This window comes from Pseudorasbora parva, chromosome 6 (genome assembly GCF_024679245.1).
Source record: "Pseudorasbora parva isolate DD20220531a chromosome 6, ASM2467924v1, whole genome shotgun sequence".
Classification (NCBI taxonomy): Eukaryota; Metazoa; Chordata; class Actinopteri; order Cypriniformes; family Gobionidae; genus Pseudorasbora; species Pseudorasbora parva.
In genome coordinates this window covers 46930647-46944776 of record NC_090177.1, presented here as the reverse complement: position 1 = coordinate 46944776, position 14130 = coordinate 46930647, and the positions used below count along the sequence as shown (strand labels likewise).

The 14130-nt window shown below is 41.1% G+C and overlaps 3 long non-coding RNA genes across 3 annotated transcripts; 2 read left to right on the top strand and 1 right to left on the bottom strand.

Moving 5' to 3' along the window:
- The first annotated feature begins 6156 nt into the window (after positions 1-6156).
- LOC137079451 (uncharacterized) lies at positions 6157-7636 on the top strand. Its single transcript, XR_010905519.1, has 3 exons — positions 6157-6562; positions 7337-7406; positions 7499-7636. It is a non-coding gene; the product is annotated as an uncharacterized lncRNA (long non-coding RNA).
- On the bottom strand, positions 7257-9117 carry LOC137079452 (uncharacterized). The gene is made up of 2 exons (XR_010905520.1): positions 8280-9117; positions 7257-7902 (listed from the first exon to the last, which is right to left on the bottom strand). It is a non-coding gene; the product is annotated as an uncharacterized lncRNA (long non-coding RNA).
- Positions 9118-11758: 2641 nt separating this feature from the next.
- LOC137079450 (uncharacterized) lies at positions 11759-13626 on the top strand. Its single transcript, XR_010905518.1, has 3 exons — positions 11759-12532; positions 12709-12927; positions 13084-13626. It is a non-coding gene; the product is annotated as an uncharacterized lncRNA (long non-coding RNA).
- The last annotated feature ends 504 nt before the right edge of the window (positions 13627-14130 follow it).

Below are 14130 nucleotides of genomic sequence, written 5' to 3'. Positions count from 1 at the left end.
GCGCCAGACAACGCACTAAAACTAGATTTACATTTTCTGCAGTGACCAGCCTAAAATCAGATCGGACGTGTCAAAGGGTTAACAAACTGGTTTTCAGAGGCAAACTGCGTTGTCATATGTTTACTTTCTTGCTAAAACGTACAATTAACAATACAAAATATTACAGTAAAAAAAATCAACGAAAAATAAATCATACTTACAGGTAATGGCCCGTAACCAGCTTCTGTTTTTAAAGTTGGAACTGCTCCATCTTTCAGGACAAGCTGTTGTGCTAATCCTGCTTTGAACTTGTGACGATTGTGACCTTTAATTCTTCACCCTCCTTATTTAATATTCTCGGAGGAGGGATTTATGTAAATATTGTAGCTGCTGATGTCAGCGAGTCCCTTTGCTTTAAACTTTGAACGCTGTAACTTTGCAGATATTGTTAATGCTCAAACAGCAACATTACACACTAGCTAAAGTGAAATCGTGTTTTACCACCCCTTTAACATCACAACTGACATAACATTTGGAATACTCCGAGTCAGATACGGACATTATTTTTGATGTCACTACAAGGAAATAACCTGGTTTATTAAAGGGTCATGAAACCCCAAAACACTTTTTTTGAGATGTAAACAGATATGTATAGGCTGCACATCATTGAAAACACTAAGGGTACTCATTAATGTTATGCATATGTGAAAATAGTTATTTTTGCATTTTTCAGAGCGATTTCTGTCTTCCGGTTTGAAAAGTTTAGTCGGAGCAACGTCACAAATGCTGACGTCGGCACGGCCTTTTCGGCCCAAGTATGGGCAGCTGGGCACATGCTGACGTCGACCGCTCCGACCGATTCTCGATATATATTCATGACATAAAGCTCATTCAGTCCAATCCCTGCGCTGTAGTATGCATACAAGATAATTTAGTTAATATGCATGAGACAGTCACTTCTGTCAGGCTCGTCTTACATCATTATTGTAGAGATATGGTGGGGAAGTTTTGGAAGCAGCGTGCGGAAAAGTCACGGAGGAAAGCTAGGCGTTGCTGATACGAAATAACGTAAAGGGCGCCGAGCGAGCTGTAACCGGCGCCGTCTGTGGAAGCCTTTGCTACAAAGGCTCGGTAAAGTAAAATTCACCTGAGGAATCGCACGCCGAACCTGCAAGCGTTGACTATCTATTTCAGGAGTGCAAAATAACCAATCTGTAATCTGTAGGCCAATGAACAAAAGCCACGTCCTCTCCGTTTTATTTGTCGTCACAGCCATGCACTAAACCGCATGTGTTCGGGCTCTTAGTGAAACAGTGTGCATATTTGGACAAATTTAGATTTAGCTGCCGAGTGATAGACAGCGCGGATCGTCACGGCAACCCAGCGCGCGTCACTCTGCTTCAGATGCGCGGTCGAGACTAGCCTCAAACCTCTTCGCTTTTACCCTGATCTAGAATTACACATCTCTTATCACATCGCATGTTGGGTGGTTCACGTTCTCTTATCACGTCGGCGCGTTGTTCATCTTGCCAAACAGCGTGCATATTTGGACAAATATAGTTTTATCACGTTTGCAAAATATTTCGTCATGCAGAATAACATTTATTTTCATTTCTCACTGAATTATGCTGGTTTGAACTTTGAAGAGCTGAATGATTTGCGATCTCTGCTGCACGCCACTCATAGCTCTCTCATTCGCTGTACTCATCCCTCATTTAATCTCTCTGTGGTAAACAATGCCAACGTGAACCAAGAACATGTCTCAGAACCGCTCAGCACCTACTGACAGACACTCCCCTATTTATGCAAACATTCCCTCTTTCCACACAATACCATCCCACCTTTTCACAGTCGACCACTCCCCTTTTAACAAGCTTTTTCAAATCGAAGGTGTGAAAAAACACCGCTGCAGCAGGGGGGTTTCATGACCCTTTAATAAAATCATGGAAACGCGGTTTACTTGCGTTTTCAGTTTACTGGTTCGCATGTAAACAGGGAAAACTGATTATTTCAATAAGCTGATTTTTTGAGTGATCAGCTTACTGGTGTGCATGTAAACACACCCACAGTAAGATGTTTACATGACATGAGCAGAGCTCTTCACTTCAGTTTACATGCAATTTTCATTATTCTGATGATTCTCTGGTTATTGATTATTCTAATGCATACCAAATGCAGAAAGGCATACAGTATGCATGCCATTGTTGATTTTATTTTAATCTACTCGCATCAAATTCAAAATACATTGTTATGGACGTGCTAGTTATAGTTTTGGATAAGCGAAAACTTCAGAATACTGTCATGAGTTCATTCATGAAGTTGTATGAACAACATCTGGCATCCGTGTACACATGCACACTTTTGCCAGAGCTGCAATAATGTGATTAAGGTTTTTACATAACTGTTTAAGGCTAATATGAGACAACCCATTTTTTTAAAATGTTTTTCCAGGAAAAGAACAAAAATCCATCTGTTCGCCGACCCCCGGGCACGCCACTATGTGGTCCTCCGCCAGGTTGATGGCCGTCTCCAGCGACGTGGGCCGGTGGCACTGGACCCACTCGGCTGTCTTCTTTGGTAGCCGAGCGATGAATTGCTCCAGTACCACCAGGTCGACGATGTGGTCCACGTCGCTTCCGCCGGCCAAGAGCCATTTGAGACAGGAGTCCCTGAGCTGTTGGGCCATCGTGAAGGGATCCCGCTGAATGATGGCCCTCTTGAGGTCGTCATACTCCAGGAGGTTCGCTACCGGCAGTTGTTGGGCAGCCGCCTGGGCTTCTCCTGAAAGTAGCGGGATGAGGCGCACCGGCCACTGTGCCCGGGGCCACGCCAAGGCCTCCGCCGACTTTTGGAAGAGGTCTATCCAGGCCTCGGGGTCGTCTTGTGGCCCCATCTTGTGTAGGGCCACGTGGACCGGTGCGCCGGTCTGCCCGGCGGCCTCGGTGTGAGCCTCCCGGTCAAGCCAGCTCCGGAACCTCTCGCGGTCCTCTTGCTGGCCTTGGACGATCGCCGCGAAGCGGCGCTCCTGATCCGTCCGAAGGTCCAGCAGGGCTTGATGTTGTTCGCGGTGGAGGACCGCGAGGGATGTAATAATGTCCTCAAATGGCATGGCGGCGGCGTTGTCCTACTTCCTTCCGGGTTTCGGCACCAGTGTGATAAGTTCGTATGTGTGGAAGGAAGAGGACACGGGGGTCGGCTGGACTGTTGATGCTTTCCCTTTATTTTAGTCTCTCAAACTCAGCAGCACACTCAGGCGTGTGACTTCACTCAAACTCATAAACAACAATAACTTCCGGTTCACAGCACTTCCGGCTTCCGGGTCAACTCAGGTTCTTGTGAGGGTGCACATCAACAGTCCGTCTCTCTCTCCCAGGCTTCCGGTTCCACAGGCGTTTTATCCTCTCCCCACGCCCATTACTGGAACAAGATACAGGTGTTATTAATCTGCGTCCAACCCACTCACTTACTGCTCGTCCCGCGGCTCTCTCTCCCGCTGCAGACCTCGCTGAACCACGCCCCCCTTGCCACAATTTCCTAATAATGTTAATCCTTAGCAGAGAAGTCAATGTGCTGGTTCTCTTGTGAGAAGTGAATCAAACTGATGCTCTCCATGTTCCGTGTGTTTCGCTGTTCATTGCACGTCACACTTTCAGGTGAACATGCTCCAGAATTAGTCACAAAGTCTGGATCAAACCTTGACAGAAAATGTTTATACAGAGCGCTGTGAGCCTGCTGAACAGATCTAAAACAGGTTGGATATGTATGGTCTTGTGAACTCTAAACCTACTCAGAGTTTGCTTAGCTAGCTTCATGCCACAGGTCTCTGGGTTAACTTAGCATCACATATGTACTCTCAGTTGATTAACCCAAACCTTGCTTACTCTGTGTATTAAAGTTTTCAGTCTTAGTAAGTTCTTGGTCTCAGGTGAATGTTAGATACAGATACATTGGTTTGTATATTGCTTGAGATCGCTGTCTATACATAATACATAATGAGTACTGTCTTCCTATTTTGTTCAAAACCTCTTAAACTGGCTGTTATTAAACCTCTCATTAAAACACATCTTAATCCTGGAGAATTAGAAATTAATCTAGAAAAAAACAAAACAGATACAATACAGATGAACATATTATAAAGCTCAGGTTAGAATATACAGTCCCTTTTCCCAAAAGCGCTTATTGTTAATGATATGATTACAGATCATAATCTATATGCTCTATGTCTGACAGAAACCTGGCTAAAACCTGATGACTACATTTCTTTAGTTGAGTCCAGCCCCCAAGATTTTTTTTTATATAATAATTGGGGGGCATGGACTTGGGCTGGAGCTGGAGCGGACTCATGGGCTGGAGCCTGAACCTTGGGCTGGAGCTGGAACGGGCTCATGGGCTGGAGCCTGAACCTTGGGCTGGAGCCAGAGCAGGCTCATGGGCTGGAGCCTGAACCTTGGGCTGGAGCCGGAGCGGGCTCATGGGCTGGAGCCTGGACTAGGGTTGGAGCCAGAGCAAGCTCATGGACTGGACCCTAAACCTTGGGATGGAGCTGGAGCGGGCTCATGGGCTGGAGCCTGGACTAGGGCTGGAGCCAGAGCAGGCTCATGGGCTGGAGCCTGAACCTTGGGCTGGAGCCGGAGCGGGCTCATGGGCTGGAGCCTGGACTAGGGTTGGAGCCAGAGCAAGCTCATGGGCTGGAGCCTGAACCTTGGGATGGAGCTGGAGCGGGCTCATGGGCTGGAGCCTGGACTAGGGTTGGAGCCAGAGCAAGCTCATTGACTGGACCCTGAACCTTGGGATGGAGCTGGAGCGGGCTCATGGGCTGGAGCCTGGACTAGGGCTGGAGCCAGAGCAGGCTCATGGACTGGAGCCTGAACCTTGGGCTGGAGCTGGAGCGGGCTCATGGGCTGGAGCCTGAACCTTGGGCTGGAGCTGGGACTGGGGCGGGCTCATGGGCTGGAGCCGGGACGTGGGCTGGTGTGGGACTGTGGAACTCCTCGTCCACCATTCCCACAGTAAACGAGGAGCCACTCAGCAGTAAGGCAAAGTCTATGTGCTGAGCCAGAGTCCATGGCACGCTCACAGGCATCAGCTAATTCAAAGAGTCATGAATTCCATTAAGGAAAATACCCTTAAGGGCAACATCATTAAAATCTACCTGATGGCAAAGTTAAAAAAATTCCCGGACGTAATCCTCAAGGGATCAATGGTCTTGGCGGAGACGAAGCAGAGCGACTGCTGGGTTAATTTGGGCAGTCAGTTATTCTGTAACATAAGTCCACAGGAGGTGAGGTTGAGAACCCAAGTGCAGTTTTCAAAATCAAAACAAAGACTTGGCAAAACAAACAAAAGACGTGACATGACATGACGTGACATGACATGACGTGACGTGACGTGACGTGACGTGACATAAACTAACACTCACCGACAGTGGGTTACACATGCAATAACTGACAAAGACTCTGGCAAACATGAGGGCTTAAATACACAAGGGCTAATGACAAGATAAGGGACTCCTGTGAACAATGATCAACTCATAAACCAACGACAACATGATACAGGAACACACGAGGCAGGAACACATGAGGGCATAGTCACATGACAAAGGAACACATGACAAAACCAGGAAGTGCATGACAGAACATGACAGTGAACATGAAAACCTAAAAACCTAAAACATGAAACCAATATATATATATATATATATATATATATATATATATATATATATATATATATATATATATATATATATATATATATATGTTTGTTTTTAAATATTCAGTAGGTTCAGGGGACAGTGGGGAAAGTATATTCTTTAAATGTATAAGTTTATATATTTTGAATTGTTCATGGTTTTTTGTGGTTTCTAAAACTTCCTGGTATACGGCTGCGTTGATCTTTGACCTCAGAAAACACAGTGGACCAACACCAGCAGATGACATGGCAGCCCAAACTATCACTGACTGTGGAAACTTTACACTCGACCTCAAGCAACGTGGATTGTGTGCCTCTCATATCTTCCTCCAGACTCTGAGACCCTGATGTCCAAAGGAAATGTAAAATTTACTTTCATCAGAGAACATAACTTTGGACCACTCAGCAGTCCTTTTTGTCTTTAGCCCAGGTGAGACGCTTCTGACGCTGTCTCTTGTTCAAGACACAAGGAATGCGACAGCTGAAGCCCATGGCTGCGTTCGGAACCGCATACTTCCCTACTATATAGTATGGAAAAAGCAGTAGGCGAGCGAAAAGTATGTCCGAATCCTTAGTATTCATAAAAGAGTAGGCGAGAACTACCAGGCGTTTGGACTATTTCTCGCGAGATTCGGACGTACGTGTACTCAAGTTGCGTTCGAATATGCCTACTAACCTACTATATAGTAGGCGAAAACAGTACGTGAAAGGAGTAGTATGTTCGAAACCTCAGTAATCATAAAAGAGTAGGCGAGAAATCCTCGGATGGCCTACTGCGCTCCGCCCAGATTGTGAAGCACTCATCGTCGGATACTTTTCTATCCCTGCCTTCCCATAAGGCCACAGGAAAGGATACGTCAGGTGGAGGAAAGTGATGCGGGTGTTTTCAAACGTGAGTATTACAAACGAAAATCACAATTCTCTTGTGTTCAAATCACGTTTGTTGAGCTTCTGTAGAGTAAACTTTTGAATTGTTGAAGGTGTAAAGTTGTCTAAATAGTTGTGATTGTAGGCTACTGTAAAAACACGTTTTATTGTGTAGTTTATAGCTAACAGGGGAGCTCCAGTAACACACATACGTCTCCAAAGTGGATTACATATGCATGTTAAAGATAAAGATACTTACTAAATGTTTATTTAACATCTGACAGGAATTTTTGATAAGTATTGCAGATGAGCACATCACACCATAAAATAGACATCTGATACATCTGAATAGATCAGAATGATGTGTGTGTGTGTGTGCGCTATAATGAAGAGTTCACTGTTGTCAACTCTGCTTATTTTACATGAACCTGAGCAATGTAAATAAACAAATCTACATAAAGTAACTAAACAGAAGTTATCAATTTAATTTGTCCATTAGTACTGTTGATAAACTGAGGAACATTAACACATCAGCAACTACATTTAAATGTAGTATTGAACATAAATCACATAGGTAACGGTAATCTTGTCTGATGTTACAGGGACAGAAGAGCTTGTGTGTGTGTGTGCGCGTGTTTATCTGGTGGAGAGCGGCTGATAAAGGAATGCTGTCATCAAAGGCTTTGATTCAGTATACTACAGAAATGAATAAACATCTATTTAAATCTTAAGTTGTATTTTATTTCAAACAGTTATTTTAGCACTTTTCTGATTCTTGATGGCTCTGTATTTGCTGCAGAGCTTTTGTGGAGCAGGGCCTGCAAGACACGGGTGTCATGTGTGGGGAAAACCTGAAACAAAAATATAAAGTAATATCATTTAGTTACTTCTAATACAGAAATCAAATGACATTGTGCTGTTTAAATGAGTGCTTTTGTATTATGTTTGTGCATTTTTGTAGGATCTGAGATGTCAGCAGACGGGTGTGAGCACTGAGGATCCTGGACCCTTCATCACTTCACCTTAGTGCATCATCTGGGCCAGATATTGCTGTGGTCTCTTCATCCTCAGTAAACCCAGAGCCAGTGAGACTTCTAGAAAAAGACCAAAAGCGTCTAACAGTGCACTTATTACAGGGACGATCCCCCTGGAGCTAAGAGCCTTGCTCAAGCACACACTGGTGGTGACGGTTACGGAGATCAAACCAGAAAGCCCACTACACCGCAAAAGTCCAAACGCTATGAGGGACATGATGGACAGCTAGGACAGACGAAGGTGTTCACGCTGGTCAACTGCTTCATGAATATAAAGCTGCAGAACTGGCACACCTGTGTTGAGACGGGCAGCAGATGTGGCGTTCACCTTCTGTATGTGTGATCGTTAGAACAATACATTTGAATAAAGCTTTGTTTCATGTGTTGACTTTTATTCATTTCTTGTGATGTTTACTTTTATTAATTATTTTACTCATTCATTCATGTTTCCTTAGTTGTCAGTAAATAAAATTATTCACATCATATTCACATTGGCTGCATTTGTCTAATGTGTATTCATGGCATGCATCGCTATGTCATATGACAAGTTGCCTTTTGTATGTTTTACTAAAACGATATATATATAAAAAGGTAATATAATTAAGTATTGGTCAGCATTTGTCATTATTATTGTAAGTGTTTGTGGGTGTGCTAGCAGTGCAGTTCATTCTGGGTGAAATCTAAAAAAAAATTTATAGTATTACTTACGTTTTTCGAGTATACAATCAACAGTTTCCTCCAAAGGCGAGATCTCCGAGCAGCTGAAAGCTTTTTCTGAGCAGACATTACAAACACTGAGGGAAACCGCACCGGTCGGGCTGTGGAGTTACTGATGCTGAGATCTTACTGCACCTGTCACTCATATCTTTTTTTTTTTATTGTTTTATAATTGCATGGTGGTATATTTAACAACGAACAATCATAATGATAAAACTAATGGGTTTATGTACATTATATACAGAGAAAAAACAATAACAAGGTTAGATATCTTGAATAAATCATCATAATGCAATAATTTTTATTTATTTGTTTGTTTTAGTTATTTCATAAGCCTGGGATCAAACAGGAGTTAAATTTAACAAGAAAAAGAGGGAAATATAAAGGAGATTTAGCCCACTTTTGCTTGTGGATGACATTTTTTTGCATATAAAATAAAGAAATTAACAACATATTCAAGAGATCACGATTTGGGGTTTTTGCAAGGATAAAAAAGGATGAAATTGTCAGATTAGTAGGGTTAAAATGTATTTCTTATAGTACAATGACAAAATAAATGGGCAGCTGTTTCTTAAAAAAGACCCCAAAAAATTAGCACGTTTAAACCAATATACAGATTAATTAAACCTGTCACACGAGTTGTTGAGCTTGTGATATCGTCATGGGTCACATGATAACGTCAACATGGCGCATAAAGTGCGGATCGCATTCATACTTAACGAGATCTGGATATATAGTACCTACTCTTTCAGCGCTCGTTAAGTAAGTACTTATTGAAATTGAGTACCTACTCAATGAGTATGCGGTTCCGAACGCAGCCCATGTCTTGTATATGTCTGTGCGTAGTGGTTAATGAAGCACTGACTCCAGCTGCAGCAGGGACGTGCACAGGATTTTTGAGGGGCAGTTGCTCTAACCTAAAAAAAGTCCCCCCCCCATCTGTCCAATTACATATTATTGTTATTGCCATTATCATTATTATTTCAATGCCCCCTAGTGGTATTTATGTTCTGCTCAGGAAAAATATTATAGGTGGGGCTATTTTTTTGCAGGGGGGTCTGGGGGTTTCTCCTTCTACCGCGACAATCTCCTTCTAGTGCTGCTCATGCAGGCTCAGCCAAGGCGGTTAGAAGGAATTTGGGGCCCCAAGCAAAATGGAATGATTAAAAAAATGTTTGTAAAACTTTAAGAAACAATTTTTAAAACATCTATAAACATTACATAGATAGACAGCCCAAATATTCCTAACACTTTGTTAAGGGTTAATTGTTGGTTTGTAAACTGTCTATAAACATTATCTGGATGGTTATTATAAAGTTGCAACAGATGACTATAATACCTGTTAAATAGTTAATAAACAGTACCAGTAAAACATGTGGGTTGTCCTGATACTGTACTTCAAAATGCAACAGTGTAAAAATTGCATTTTACACAGAATAAAGTAACTGTTCAAGATCCATTGGTAACTTATATTATATAATATCATATTTGCATAAACTGTTACTACCATATATCCCGACTTTAGCACATTAAGATAAGCTATGAAAAAAAATCTGTTAAAAAATCTTTCTGGTTAAATAATGTTTATAATAATAGTTAATCTAGCATGCTATATTAACTATTATTGCTTCCTACACGGAAGACAATAACTTGGGGGATAAAGTCATTATTTTGATTTTTTTGCACACAAAAACTATTCTCGTCGCATTGTAAAATGATTATACAGCCACTGTAGTAAGATGGACTTTGTAACAAAGTCTTTAGCCAATGGAGGCTCCAATTCCCTTTTGGAGCCTGTCCCTAGTGGCCAGTCAATAAATTGCAGTTTTAGTTACTTCCGTATTGGCTTTAACAAAAACGAGGGGAGGATGCCGCTTGGTTATAAGTAAAATATTTGGTATTTAAAACAACATAATAAAGCTATTTTTATTTCAAAGAGTATATGGTGAATTCAGGTTGATTGGAACTTTTTTCCCAGTAACTTCAATGGCAAATTGCTTCGGTTCATTTATGAAACAATAATCACAACAGCGCTAAGGCTATTGTCTGCTATATTTGCTTCTTATTTATTGAGACACAACAACTAAACCCAGAGAATTCACAACATTTCATTACAAAAATGTTCTCATTAAAGTGTTATATATTAATGTTGTGCATTTCTGTTTGAACTGCACACTGAAGCTAAAGACCGGTACAATGAAGAACTTTACTGCATGGTTAATTAACTCAACCAAACGCATCCTATATGAGATTAATCATATATTCACAGAATAAATATAATATTACTAATTACAATGACACAAACAAGCAAACTGGACTGTGATGAAGGTGTCACTCTGTGGACACACTCTTCCCTCAAACACAACCTTCTTTTACACCCGTGTTCTCATTATAATTTTATGTTTTTGTCCAATTTTATGTTCTACAGATGCTAGAAACGTGGCTTTCAAATGAGAGACTGGCATCAAAGAGCACACCCAGGTTCCTCATTGATGATGAGGGCTTGACCGAGCAGCCATCGAATGTTAGACAGTATTCTAGGTTATTACTTGTGGAGTTTTTTGTCCAATAATTATAATCAGTTAATTACTAGTCATCCAATTGTTTTTATCAGCTATGCATTCCATTAATCTTGTGAATTGGTAAGTTCTTCATCAGGGTGTGAAGAAATATGTGACCCAAGTCGACAGCACTACTTTCAAGCAAAATAACAAAGAAGCAGGTTTTTTGTAGAATCGGTTAGTTGAAACCACAAAGAAGTCTCTCCGTATTTGAGATAGCAGTATTGGTATATTTAAAAGCGTACATTTTGAGGTTGAAATCTGTTTGTTTCTCAAAGATTCTAGCTTGCAGTAGAGGCATCATTGTCTGTGTGTATTTGCATACTGGATAAGCCGGCTTGTTATTGCCCCGCCCTCCAAGGGAAGGGTGGCTACTAATGCGACGATGAAAGCGGCATAATAAGACTGAATAATATCCGTAATCTACAAATGAGCGAAGATGAAGAAGAGGAAGAATGTATCAGACTAGGGTCAGACAAGTTGAACAGTAAGATATCAAAGGCTATACCGATAGTAACATGTCATGGGGTTAAAGCAGTGCTTCTCAAACTTTTTTACGGTGGCCGAGAGGTGCAAAACAAATCACAATTATGAAAACAAATTAACACATCCAAAAAACAAAATAACAAATAATAAAACAATTACAAGTCTAAAAACAAAATAACATGTCAGAAAACACAACTACAATTTTGAAAACAAAATAACAATTCAGAAAACACAACGACAAATTCAAAACCAAAATAACAATTCAGAAAACACAACGACAAATTCAAAACCAAAATAACAATTCAGAAAACACAACGACAATTCACACAAACCGGAAAAGGTAGGTACATCGTGATAATGGAATACTTCCCTATGATTGGACGAGACACCTGTCAATCAAGCTTTACAGGAAGTAAGAAATTGAGTAATTGTTGAACTTTGTTTTGCATTTATTTTTTCCTCGGCCTAAACAATATTAAAAATGGAACACATTAAACATTACTTTGAAGATGGACATTCATATGCCGTGATTGTGGACATGCTGGCGACAAATCACGATATTAAAATTAGCTTGCGCTCTTTAAAAACACATCTGAAGGATGCAGGTATGTTCAGAAGAAAAAACTATTCGCCGTTAAACGATGTCAGGAATGCTATTAGAGCAGAGCTGCGTGGACCAGGGCAGTTATTCGGTTACCGAGCAATGTGGTTAGCACTTCTGCAGAAACACAAGTTGTGTGTTAAACGTGATGACGTTATGCGGTTGATGCAAGAACTAAATCCACAAGGTACAGCACAGAGGACACGTCGTAGATTCATTAGGCGTACATATCATTCCATGGGACCGAACTATCTTTGGCATGTTGACGGGTACGATAAACTAAAGCCATTTGGTTTCGGCATATCCGGATGCATTGATGGGTTTTCTAGACGTGTCCTCTGGCTTACTTGTGGTCATACGAACAATGACCCTGCAGTGATTGCCCACAACTTTACGTCTTGTGTACAACGCCTTGGCGTTGCACCCATGAGGCTGCGAACGGACTGTGGTACAGAAAACGGTACAATGGCAGCAATACAGTGCGCTCTCCGTCATCACCATGGAGACTACTATGCTGGCTCAAGAAGTCACATGTATGGTACGTCTATGAGCAATCAACGGATTGAATCCTGGTGGTCCAGCTTTAGGAAAGCAAGGTTTGTGTTTCATATTCTTGAGCTTTGGCGAAATGTCAGTACAGTGATTCCTTAGTTAAACTATTGGAACTAGTTGATTTGTAACATTTCAAATTAGAATAAATTATCACAGTAACATCCAAAATCATTTAAGAACAAATTTAATGTTAGTGATATACTGGATTTTTTTGTTGTAGGGCTCAGTTCTGGATAGAACTGTTTGGGGACCTCAGGAATGAAGGACACTTCAATGGCAGCAACGAACACCAGTGCCTCCTTCAATTCTGTTTCCAAAATGTTCTGCAGGTGGACTTGGATGAATGTGCTGAACTTTGGAATAAGCACAGGATTAGGCCCTCTAGATTGGCAATGTGCCCTGGGGGGATACCAAATGAACTCTATAATCTACCACACAGGTCAGCAAATGAAAATCAATACAAAATTGCATTTTATAATATAATGATAAGCTTGTTTAAGATTCTCCATTACAAAAAAAAAAAAAACCAAAACACTCGCATTGTATTAACACGTATGCATGTACTACATTTACACAGAAAGTTAACTTCTTTCAGGTATGGATCAAGGGACTGTGGCTTTGCAGTTGAAGAAGTTGAGTTAAGTGCTTTTCCTGAGTCAAGGCTGACAACGCAATTGTGTGGTGATAAAAACATCCAGGAATATTTTGAATTTGTAATGGAACACAATCAGCTACAGTGGCCAGATAATTGGGAGGAAGCATTACAACTTTATTTCAAAATGCAGGAAACAGCAGGTCTCTGAACATGTGAATGACAATATGAGAATGAATGACTAAACATGACTGTATAATTACAATTTAAAAAAACAGAATGTTACATTGAGAATATGTAACATGTAAATTGATCAGTTTACTTATAGGGTTAGTTTACCAACAAAAAAAAATGCCTCACCCTTATGTCATTCCAAAACCGTAAGACTTCAATTTAGGGTTCTAAAAAAATAACTTGATCAGATTTCATCAAAAAAACATCTTCATTTGTGTTGTGAAGATGAACGAAAGTCTTGCAGCTTTGGAATGACATGAGGGTGATAAATTAAAGGGTTAGTTCACCCAAAAAAGAAAATTCTCTCATTAATTCCTCTCCCTCCTTTGGTTGGACAGCCGCCAGACCTCCGTTCATCTTCTCACACAGATGAAGATATTAGTGTTGAAATCCGATGGCTCAGAAAGGCCTTCATTGACACCAATGTCATTTCCTCTCTCAAGACCCATAAAGGCACTAAAGACGTCGATACAAAGCCCATCTCACTACAGTAATGGGCCGATTTCAAAACAAAGATTCAAACCGTTACGAATCAGTGAATCGATTCATATCACCAATGTCACGTGATTTCAGCAGTTTGATACGCGATCTAATTCATGAATCAATACGCTGATTCACAACGTTTCTAAATTTTGTTTTGAAATCGGCCCATCACTATATAAGTCATTATTGAGGTTTTTTTGCTCACTAACTCTATTCTGGCTCTCTTCATCAATGATTGTAGAGCAGCTGTAGTGAGATGGGCTTTGTAACGACGTCTTCAGTGCCTTTATGGGTCTTGAGAGAGGAAATGACATTGGTGTCAATGAAGGCCTT